Source organism: Archocentrus centrarchus, chromosome 24, assembly GCF_007364275.1.
Source record: "Archocentrus centrarchus isolate MPI-CPG fArcCen1 chromosome 24, fArcCen1, whole genome shotgun sequence".
NCBI classification, from domain to species: domain Eukaryota; kingdom Metazoa; phylum Chordata; class Actinopteri; order Cichliformes; family Cichlidae; genus Archocentrus; species Archocentrus centrarchus.
In genome coordinates this window covers 30,615,441-30,626,303 of record NC_044369.1, presented here as the reverse complement: position 1 = coordinate 30,626,303, position 10,863 = coordinate 30,615,441, and the positions used below count along the sequence as shown (strand labels likewise).

Below are 10,863 nucleotides of genomic sequence, written 5' to 3'. Positions count from 1 at the left end.
ATTCTTCTTTCTTCCTTGTAGATGTAAACATTTAAGGGGGTTGAGAAGCTCGGTAGTGGTCCTGTTTTTGGGCTTTACTTGTAAGTTTCCAACAACAAAACTATACTTTCATGTTTAATAGAATACCCTTCATGATAATTAAGTGAAACCCATCATTTAATGGTGACCTTGTGGTACTGCTAAAAAGAAAAACACAAACTTTTTAGTGATTGTAGCCTTTGATTTTGATTGTTTACTCAAGACTTAAAAGGTTGCATTTGTTGGTTCATTTACAGGCTTAATATTCTTTTAAAATGATCTATTCTGAAAAAAGCAAACAAACAAACAAAACCCAACACATTAACAAATGTAACACAACAGGGCATGTATGGTGGTTAAACATTAAAAAAATGTGGTTTTGCTTGAACAGAACTGCAGCACTTTTAATCACTGCCAGCTAGGAAGGTATATGGAAGGTATATGGCATCTCCATAACTCTATTGAAACTACTGAAATGCTGCAAATGTGTGTCACAGTGGGTCTGTTCTCAGATGAATCCAGAGAGTGGATAGAAAGCGAAATCTACAAACTAATTATCCTTGACCTGGGTGGATTTGAAGGACCTACCAGGCAGCTTCTGATTCATTCTCTCACTGGTTGTCAAGACCGGGATTAGTGAGGACAGTAAAGGAGGTGGACAAAGCCCTGTGGTGAGCCAGTCAGGCCTCAACCCCATCTGACAAGAACACTATTAGGCCTCTCAGGGTGCACATGGAAATGCCTGCAGAGTGGGCCAAGTGTGGTATGCGACTACCCATTATGGTTGCCTTTTGTTGAAAGATGGCACTGGTGGGGAGAGTGAAAAGGGATTTCATCTTTTTTCTAATACGGTGTTTGCAAGCTTCACAGTAAAGGCTGATCTAACTCCTGTGCCTGCTGAGTGTTAGATTCAGATAGGCTTCAAAATACTACCTGTGACTTATCTAAGGCAGTCCCCATTCATGTTTGGCTCTGAACAGACTTGACAGGAGCTATAGCTGAGACACACACACACACACACACACACACACACACACAAAATAAAAGGTTCATAAGTGCCTTTCATTATCTAAACTCCAATTTCAATATTTAAAGAAGGGTCTCTAATACTTTCCCACATGCTGACAAAGATTTCTCATATTTTTCACTCTGACTGGTAAAAAAAAATGTTTTACTGTTAATGCTACATGAACACGAATCAAATACCCTGTGTGTCTAAACATACTTGTCAGACAAAGCTTAAAAAAGAAAAAAAACTGCAATAATATTTGCAAGCATTGCTAGGATCACAGGTTACAAATTCATAGTCACACAAACCCTTATGGCTGTGTTCAATTGGGAATACTGTATAATTTGTGTGTAAGGCTGAGTCCTCCTTAAGCACAAGAACATGAAGAATATGGGGCACAATATGCACTTGTGTCTAACAAGCTGTTGGGCCCATATTGTGTCTGCATATGAAAATGGACTTCCAGGCCATATTCGGCATAGATGTTCCTGTATACTAGGTAGAGCAGGTCACCTATTGATCGGAAGGTCAGCGGTTCGATTCCTGGCTACTCCAGGCTACATGCCAATGTGTCCTTGGGCAAGATACTTAACCCCAAGTTGCTCTCCAACGCAACCGTCGGAGTGTGAATGTTAGATAATTAAAGCATTTAGCTTAACTAATCATGGAAGCGCTTGTATGAATGGTTGGGTATGCATGGGTGAATGTAAAATGTGTTGTATAAGTGCTTTGAGTGCTCAGACTGAGTAGAAAAATGCTATATAAGAACTAGTCCATTTACCATTCCATGTATGCCCTGCCTGCGAGCATCTTGCACCCTGCTATTATGTGCTGGATTGTTACAGAGGCATCTCTGCACAGCCTGCACCTGGGGTCTTGCCTGGTGCGGTAGACCCCAGTTCTATCCATCTTGTGCTGAGAGCTTGTTCCTGTGCTGCCATGTTTAGTGCCTCTGTCCTTTCTTTCAGTCCAGCTTTGTCCTATGGAGTCTTTGAAACTGACTGCTCTTCCAGTATTGCTCCATCTCCAGTCTTGGCGGGGGTACTGTTCTCACATTATTCCCCTGCCACTGAGAGTGCACCTTGGATGGTTCGGTGGAGAACATCTGATTTATTCTCCTGGCTTTTATCTCTCTGCTATACCTCTTCAGGCGGTTAGCCAAGGCAATGAGTCTTTGCGTGGTCTCAGGTATGGACAGCCTGTTGTACTGCTTCTTCATCACACCTTTCTGCAACTCTGATAATTGGCTAACTTCCCTCTGTGCTGCTTTGATCTTAGCCTCTAGCCATCTTTTCTATAGAGGGTACTGCTCCTTGTGACTGTTCATCTTATAGCCAAGCATCTCAACGATCACTGTTGCCATTGTATACATGAGCTGATTGGTTTCAATGACAGTCGTGGTAGGGATTGTCTTAGTAGACTTTCAGAGGGTACTTCATGTAGTCTGTAGTTGGCGTCGAGGAGTCAGTTTGAATGTCGGGTTTTGAAGACTCCATAGGTCCCACGTCCTCTTCATGTAACCCCTTTCGCTGGGATTACATGTGTAGTAGCACTCCAGCAGTTCTCGGTTCTCATCTCGTGTCTATTTATGCCGTAACATTCTAGTTCCAGTAGCTCACTTATTGTCAGTATGCCCTGGTTCCTCAACAGCTGACACGGACCTTGTTAATCCGGGCAACATCCGAGCCAGTATGGCTTCAGTCGTGTGTCTCTCGCTCATATTCCGAGGTAGGATTGGTTAGCACTGGGGGGGGGGTCTAGCCTGAGGACCCTTACTGGATGCATGCCCTGGCTGGGATTCAAATCCTGGCCATACACACATATACATATATATATATACACTGTAAAACCCAATGGTGCTTCTTACTAAAATAAGTTAGTTATTTGTACTCAGATCAGCTAAATAGTTAGAGTAACTTTTATAAACTGATTTAAGTAGATCCAAAATGAACAGTTTGTTGTACTAACTCACTTGCAATAAGTACACATCTGTTTATCATTCATTTTGAGTATTGTTGCTTTGAGCTGTTTGAGTTGTGATCACTGATTCAGCCCAAAGAAATAAAACCCCTCCTTTTTCTGATGTCATCACTGAGCTTTGTGCACGATGCAAGGTGTTTTGCCCGGACTTGTCCACCATTAGAGGCACGCGACACAGAAGAATTTTAGCGGCTACATTGTGAAAATTACAAGGTAAATGTTTTTTTCTTTAATTAATGTAAATGCTTATACACAACTTGCAGGTGAATTTATCAGACTTGCTGATATTGCTGATATGCAGAAAAAAGATTCTTGCAAGCACACGGAGGTAGCTAGCTAGCACACGGAGCTTGCTAGCACAGCTCCCGCCTGGCTTTTTTTGAAGTCCGCCTGTTTTATACAGTGTTTGGTGAAATAGTTGTTAAGTAACCTACCTTTTCAAAGCTACAAAGCATAATGATAAAATAAAGTAAATTATTTTTAACTAAACTTTCACTAGTCCAAATGTTTAAACAACATGTGTGAAAAACTCAGTGGACAAGCCCAACTGTAAAAAAATTTTAAACTGTTGGAGTGGTGAAACTTACTTTTTCAAAGCTTCATGGCAAAAAACTTAAAGTTAAAATTAATGTTTAGTCATAGTTTACCAACCTAAATTGAAAATTTGCTCTTACATAAGACCAAAACTTACTGTTGATAATGTTGTTGAAACTTTTATTATCCAACTTTAGCATTTTTGGGTGTAGTAAGAGTGTAAATGTAAAAATACCGCACTGCTAGCTTTCTGTTCAAATGTCAAATATATGAACATATTTTTTTATGTGACATTACAGTGTTTGATAAGAAGCAGCACACACGGAGAGATCATCCACTGCTCTTCTGCCTCTAAAGACAGCCAGTAAAGGTGATATAAAACATTTGACATCTAATTGTGACCCTTTGATCTATGACAAAATGTGGAATTGCAAGTTGTGCAGTTTTTCTACTGCAATAAAAGTCATGTTGCTGAAGCATTATCGGCGTAACCATAGTCAGTACTCTACAATTTCACCTTTGCCCTGTCTCTACAACACCTGCACGTTTAGTACATTCAATTCATTAAAGATACATCTGTCAAGAATACACACTGCTACCCAAAGGAAAGACAGCTCTTATCCAGCTTTTAATGAATATGGATTTTGTTGCCCTGTGTGTAACTTTAAGCAGCCATTCACTGAAAGACAAGTGTTTATCCATCTCAAGGGGCATTTAAAACGGAAAGAAACTGTCCTATGTCCTTTCAAGGACTGCAATTTTAAAACCAATGTATACTCAACATTCAACGCCCACAAATGCAGAGACCACCAAAGTTCAACAAACTATGATGAAGGCATTGTACAATGTGTCATGAATGTAGACCAAAAAGATGAAATGCAGCTTGAATCACTAGAGTCATTACATGAAAATGAAGTGGCATCCACTAGCAGTATCGGTAGACCTGAGGACTTAAAAGAGCAGTTGCAGTACAATCTGGCTGGCTTTTTCTTGAAAATGCAGAGCATTCTCCATGTGTCCCAGAGAGCAACACAGGAGATCATTGAGCATATTGATCATCTGTTTTTGTTATCAGAACCTCTGATTAGAAAATCAGTTGTTGATGTTCTACAGAAGCATAACTGTCCATATACCGATGAACTGGTTGGTGAGATTTGTCAGGTAGTTTCTGATAGCAATGTTTTACACAAATGTGTAACATCTGAAGGACCACTGTCAACAGCTAAGATGAGAAAATCTTACTATGAAGCAAACTTTCCATATGTCAAGCCTGTGGAGTATTTAATTGATTCATCAAAGCACACCTACATATATGTGCCAATTCTTACATCTTTGCAATTGTTGCTGAAAAAAACTGATGTGCTTGAAGAAGTTAAACAAGCACCCACACAGACACCTGGACATTTCATGTCATTTTGTGATGGATCCTACTACCAGGAAAACGTTCTACTGTCACAAGAGGGAACAAAACTGTCAATATTACTTTATGTGGATGATTTTGAAATCACAAACCCACTTGGTACCTCAAAAAAAATACATAAAGTTTTTGCAGTTTATTGGACACTGGCAAACTTTCCAGTTAAATCCCGTTCTGCTCTCCACTGCACTCAGCTCGCTCTCTTGTGCAATTCTAATGATGTACGCCTTTTTGGATATAAGGAAGTGTTGTCACCACTCTTGAATGATCTGAAAACTCTTGAAGAAGTAGGTGTCTACATTGATACCCTTGGTGAATGTCTTAGAGGCACTGTCTACTCTGTTGTGGCAGATAACCTTGCTGCCCATGGGCTTGCTGGTTTCAATTAAGCTTCAGGTCTACACATTTCTGCAGGTTTTGTCATGCCACACAAACAGAAATGCAAACAGAAAATGCTGTAACAGGAGATTACGTGATGAGAACAAAAGATTTTCATGATAATCTTGTACAGATCAAAAGGCACCAAAAGGCGCCACCTTTTGGTGACAGTCTACAATTGAGGGAAAGGGGTGTGTTCATGCTGGAAAGTAGATACGCCCAGGAGAAGGAGGGGGACTTCCAGCCCGACGACAGCCGGACGTCGGCCAGCTGGGAGCTGGACTTCAGCTGGCCGACGTCTGGCTGGATGCGGCAACATTAGGTGGCTGCATCTGTACATCAGCTTCAGAGCAATGGCAGTGAGGAAAATTATGGTGTGAAAAACAGTTGTGTTCTTTCTGACCATCTCTCCTACTTCCATCCTGTCACAGGCTTCCCACCTGACCTCCTGCATGACCTGTTTGAAGGTGTCATTCCAGTGGAGTTGGCGCATTGCTTAAAAGGTTTGATTTCTAGAAAATATTTTACCCTAGAAGACTTGAACAGAGCAATATTGCGCTTTCCATACCAACATTCTGACAAAGTTGATCGCCCTCATCCAATACCCTCAAATTTTGCCAGCCGGGGAACCATTGGTGGCAATGGACATGAAAATTATGCCCTGCTTAGACTGTTTCCTCTTCTCATTGGTTCAAAAGTCCCAGAAAGAGACAAATTTTGGGAAGTGCTAATGTACTTAAAGGATGTCGTTCAACTTGCCATGTCCCACACTTTTAATGAAGAGACCATTCAGTACATGGCTTGTAAAATTTTGGAGCACCGACATTTCTTCAAGGAAGTTTTTCCGAATGTTCGATTCAGGCCAAAGCATCATTACATCGAGCATTACCCACACTTAATAAAGTGCTTTGGTCCCTTAGTCCATCTCTGGACAATGAGATTTGAGGGAAAGCATAAGGTTTTCAAAAAAATAATTCATGACACTCACAACTACAAAAATGTGTTAAAAACTTTGGCAGAGCGACATCAGAGCATGATGGAATTTTACTTGTCGTCATCAAAGTTTTTCAAACCACCTGTACAGACATCCAAAATGGAGTCTTTGTACATTGCATCACTACCTGCAGATACACAATCATTTATCTCAGGTATTGCTGACAGCGACACCATATATGGAACAAAACAAGTAACAATTGATGGTACAAACTTTGTAATTGGCATGTTTGTATGTACTGGTGCTTATGCTGCATTGCCAGAGTTCAAAGAGATTCTAAATGTACTACTCATCAGAAACAACATTTATTTTCTCTTGAAAGACTATGACACATTGTATGTTGAGCACTTGAGGTCATATGAACTAGTGGAGCATCAACCGAAGGGTCATAGTATAAAATCTCTGTGCCAGCTGTCCGACCACATGCCGCATTTTGCTTATAAGATTGCAAATGAACTTATTCTAACAACAAAATTTTTCATTCCAGTGTCTGACTAAAGAAGCAGAACTGAAACATCAGCAGATCTCCCCAGCCTTCCGCCAATGTAAAGGTAATACATAAGTGGCATTACATGACAACTCAATGTGTGTTGAAATATCACTATAATATTTGAATCCTGTATGTTACAGAAACTACAACCTCAGATGGAGCCAACAGAGAGATTGAAGCTAAGGGTCATCCTTGATGCTGATAATGCTGAAAGACTAATTTTACCATCTTGCCCAAGCAGTGTACAAGCCCTCATAGATGAGATCAGAACTAGGCTAAAGTTGACTTTTGACTTTCGGCTTCAGTTTCACGACCCAGATTTTGATAATGCATTGTGTAATTTGGTTGAAATAGAACACCTGCCAAGCACAGCATCTGTCAAAGTTGTCAGATTAGTTGAGCTGGACCAGATTTCAACCAGCACTGATGACACAATCATTCTGACTGATAGTACTGATAGCACAGATACACCAGAGCGTATTAGTCGGTGGCCAGAGGTTTTTATTGTTCCAATATTTTCTTATGAGATGGAACATGTGCTAAGGGAAGGTAATGGTAAATGGTAAATGGACTAGTTCTTATATAGCGCTTTTCTACTCAATCAGAGCACTCAAAGCGCTTATACAACATGTTTTTACATTCACCCATGCACTCCCATTCATACTAGCACTTCCATGTTTTGCTAAGCTAAGTGCTTTTTTAATTAGCTATCATTCACACACATTCATACTCCGACAGGACGGTCGGAGAGCAACTTGGGGTTAAGTATCTTGCCCAAGGATACATTGGCATGTAGCCTGGAGTAGCCAGGAATCGAACCGCTGACCTTCCGATCAGTGGGTGACCTGCTCTACCTACTGAGCTACAGTAATGCAGCATATGAAAAAGATGGGACAGTAATTAGACTCCCTAGAGATCAAAAACACAACATACTCGAGACAATGGGGGAAGAAATCTTTAGACTGAAGGCATATCCTAGTAGCACACAAATTGGCAAGGCTGCAGAAGCTTTAGTTAGAAAACATCCCTGTTTAAAGGAGAGAAACTCTGACACCGGGTGGGAAGGATGGAAGAATAGTCTGAGACATAAAATAGGAAACCAAAGAAAGAAGTTGGCTAAAGCTGGCATCAAAGATGTAGCTGTAAATTCTGGGAAGCGCAGCGGAACAAACCCAGAAGGAGCTGCACCAAGGGCCAATATTAAAAGACCTAGGAGAGGTGAGGTCAACTTCCTTCCCAGTTATCGTTCTGGAGAAACAAGGGAGTCTCTGGAGAGCAGGAGGGTTGAGATGGTTGAGGAGTTCCAGAAGACCTCTGGTGAAAGAGCCATCCCTCTTATTCATCAACACATGATGCGCACCTTTGCCCTCCGGCGTGAAGAGATCATCACAACTTCTCCTCCTGTGTCAGAACTTAAGGAAAGATGGCCAGCACTCTTTTGTGAGACACAGGTAAGTGCAATTATTTAAATGTAGTGCTTATCAAGTATGCAATGTTTTTTTTTCATTTTATCCCTTTGTGCTAATTCTCCTCAGCTCTACTGTGAATTTCACCGGATTACCAATCAGCATCTGCCACACGTGTTTCATGCTGCATTGGATGAATATGCTCCTAAGCTGATTGGACTTTACAAAAAGAAGAAAACTGGACGGGTTGGTGAAAAGATGGACCAGCTTATGTTGGCATATGAGAAACAGGTAGTTAAAAAATACATTCACTTTACTGTTAGCATGATAGTTCCCATTGTCATGTTTTATTTATTTTTTTATCCTTTAAGGACAAAAACGACATTCATGCAACAAGAACAGCAGCCCTGGCTGGCCTACCCATTTACCTCAAAGAGGATTCTTCAGGCATTTTCAAAACATGCAAGGTATGTTATACTTGGGGAATACAATAATTTGCCCATTGGAATAAAAAAAAAGGTTGTAATGAATAAAGTAAAAAAAAAAAAGTAAAAGGTAGCTGACAATGTGTATTTATTCTCACCTTTGTCTTTGACATGGATATTATTGATCAATAATTTTGCAAACTGTGTGACATTTCAGGATGAAATGGAGTTCCATGAAGGTGCAGTTGCTCTGGTTGCTGATGTGGATGAAGAAGAGGCGCCTGCTGGAGTTCCTTTCTCACCACGCCAAGTGTTCATTGTGCTTGAGGATCAGGTTGTAATGACTTATCACTCATGGACTGATGCACTGGTGTGTTTGTTTGGGCTAATCTATGCTCTACATCTGAGCTATCCTGTGAAGTGCATTAGCTTTTTTGAGTTCATTCAAGTAGTGTTGCTGAAGCTCAACGATGAGAGAAAGCAACTTAAACCAAAGTTGCAGACACTGAAAAATGAGCTGGTGTAGATGGGGTTTGTTGTTCACAGGTTAGTACATTCATGCTTGTCCAGGAATCAGTGGTGAATATCTTCAAGTCAATAGTTCTATTTGTTCAGGTGATAAGCTTTCTAAAGTAGGCAATATGCATAAAACTAAAACTAAGGAAAAAGTTCAAATGAATACTTGACATTTCTGTTGTGATTCTGATTTTAAGGCAAACAACTGAGAAGCCACAAGTATCTGAGTATTTTTTTTTCCATGCAGTCTATATTTTTTAGCTAATTTGATGTATTCTTAGCATTTAGTTATTGAGATCCTTGTACATCTTAGCTATATTTGGATTTACTATAGATTCATGTCAGTACATTTGAAAGCAAAAAAATAATTGATAATTAGACAAAATTTATATTTAGAATCCTTATTTTTGAGCTGTGAGATAAGTGCTTGCCATTTTGATTTTGAGGTTTGGGCAAAGCAGTTGAAAAGCCACATATCTTCGTGCAAACTGTTTTACATTTACATTGTTCAAATGAAATGATGCATTCTTACATTATGCATGGATAATTGTTGTTACAGACATCCTTGTAGTTCAGCTGTACTTCCATTTGCTGTAGGTGTATGTCAGTACATCAGAATATTGTGCACAAGTAAAGTAACAATCGTTAATCAAAATTTATCTTAAAATTGTGATGGTTATGGCTGATAGTTAATGACAACTAAACTCATTTGCTTCTAAAAAATTTAAATTATTCTCACTTTGTACAGTATTCAAATTTATTGATGTACACCTAAAGCAATGTTTTATAATCATTTAGAAAATTGAATAATAAACAAATGTTTTATGTATTATTCAAAGTGTCAGGTTTAAAAGACCAAGTTTTGTTTGATAATGGCTTTTGTAGCCTTATTTTATGTTTGAAGCTACATTTTTCTGTTAATAAAATCTCAATGGAAAAAGTCAGTTTGTTGTGTTAATGCTACTCATACAGTTTGGTGCAATCGGTTTCCCCAGTTGGATTGAGTAACTCTATTAGACTTTTAAGTTGTTTAAATAAGAACCATTCAAGTTAATTAAACTTAATTTGAATATGAAAAAGCCAAGAATGTTGTTTATTACATGCTGTAAACTGCATTTGGTGTAACCCACGTGATCTTATTGTGAAAATCCAAATAAAAACGCTGCGCAGGAAGCCGTCCCTTGGGACAGATCACTTCCGCTCAGCCTCGTGCTGAGTTCAAGGAACGTATCTCTCCTCCTTGCGCAAGTTTGAAAAGAGTTGTGTGTTTGTTCTCTGAGTTATTAAAATGATCTGAACCTATCATTACCACTCCAGCTCTGTTTAGATTAACCAGACTTTCTGTTGACTTTATTTTTATTCTTTTTTTTTTAATATGGTAATGTTATATCTTAACATGGGGTTTTATCTGTTTGTTTTTTTTTGAGCTTGTGTTATTGTACAGTGCTTTGTGACTTTTTGTCTGTGTAAAGCACTATATAAATAAACCTTACATACAACAATCACTCTGTCGCCTGAATCCTGTTGCTCCTATGTGAGAAGGTGATGCATTGGCTTATGGTATGTTGCAAATTTCATTAGGGCTGCAACTACTGATTATTTTAGCAATCGATTCTTCCATTGATTACCCAAGTAACTGGATAAGAAATACTTTTTTCGTATTAACAGTTCATCTGCATATTTTAACTTCCGTACT

At 39.3% G+C, this 10,863-nt stretch overlaps 1 long non-coding RNA gene across 1 annotated transcript; it reads left to right on the top strand.

Moving 5' to 3' along the window:
* The first annotated feature begins 3,080 nt into the window (after positions 1-3,080).
* On the top strand, positions 3,081-7,365 carry LOC115774813 (uncharacterized). The gene is made up of 5 exons (XR_004019212.1): positions 3,081-3,220; positions 3,841-3,911; positions 5,768-5,839; positions 6,818-6,881; positions 6,961-7,365. It is a non-coding gene; the product is annotated as an uncharacterized LOC115774813 (long non-coding RNA).
* The last annotated feature ends 3,498 nt before the right edge of the window (positions 7,366-10,863 follow it).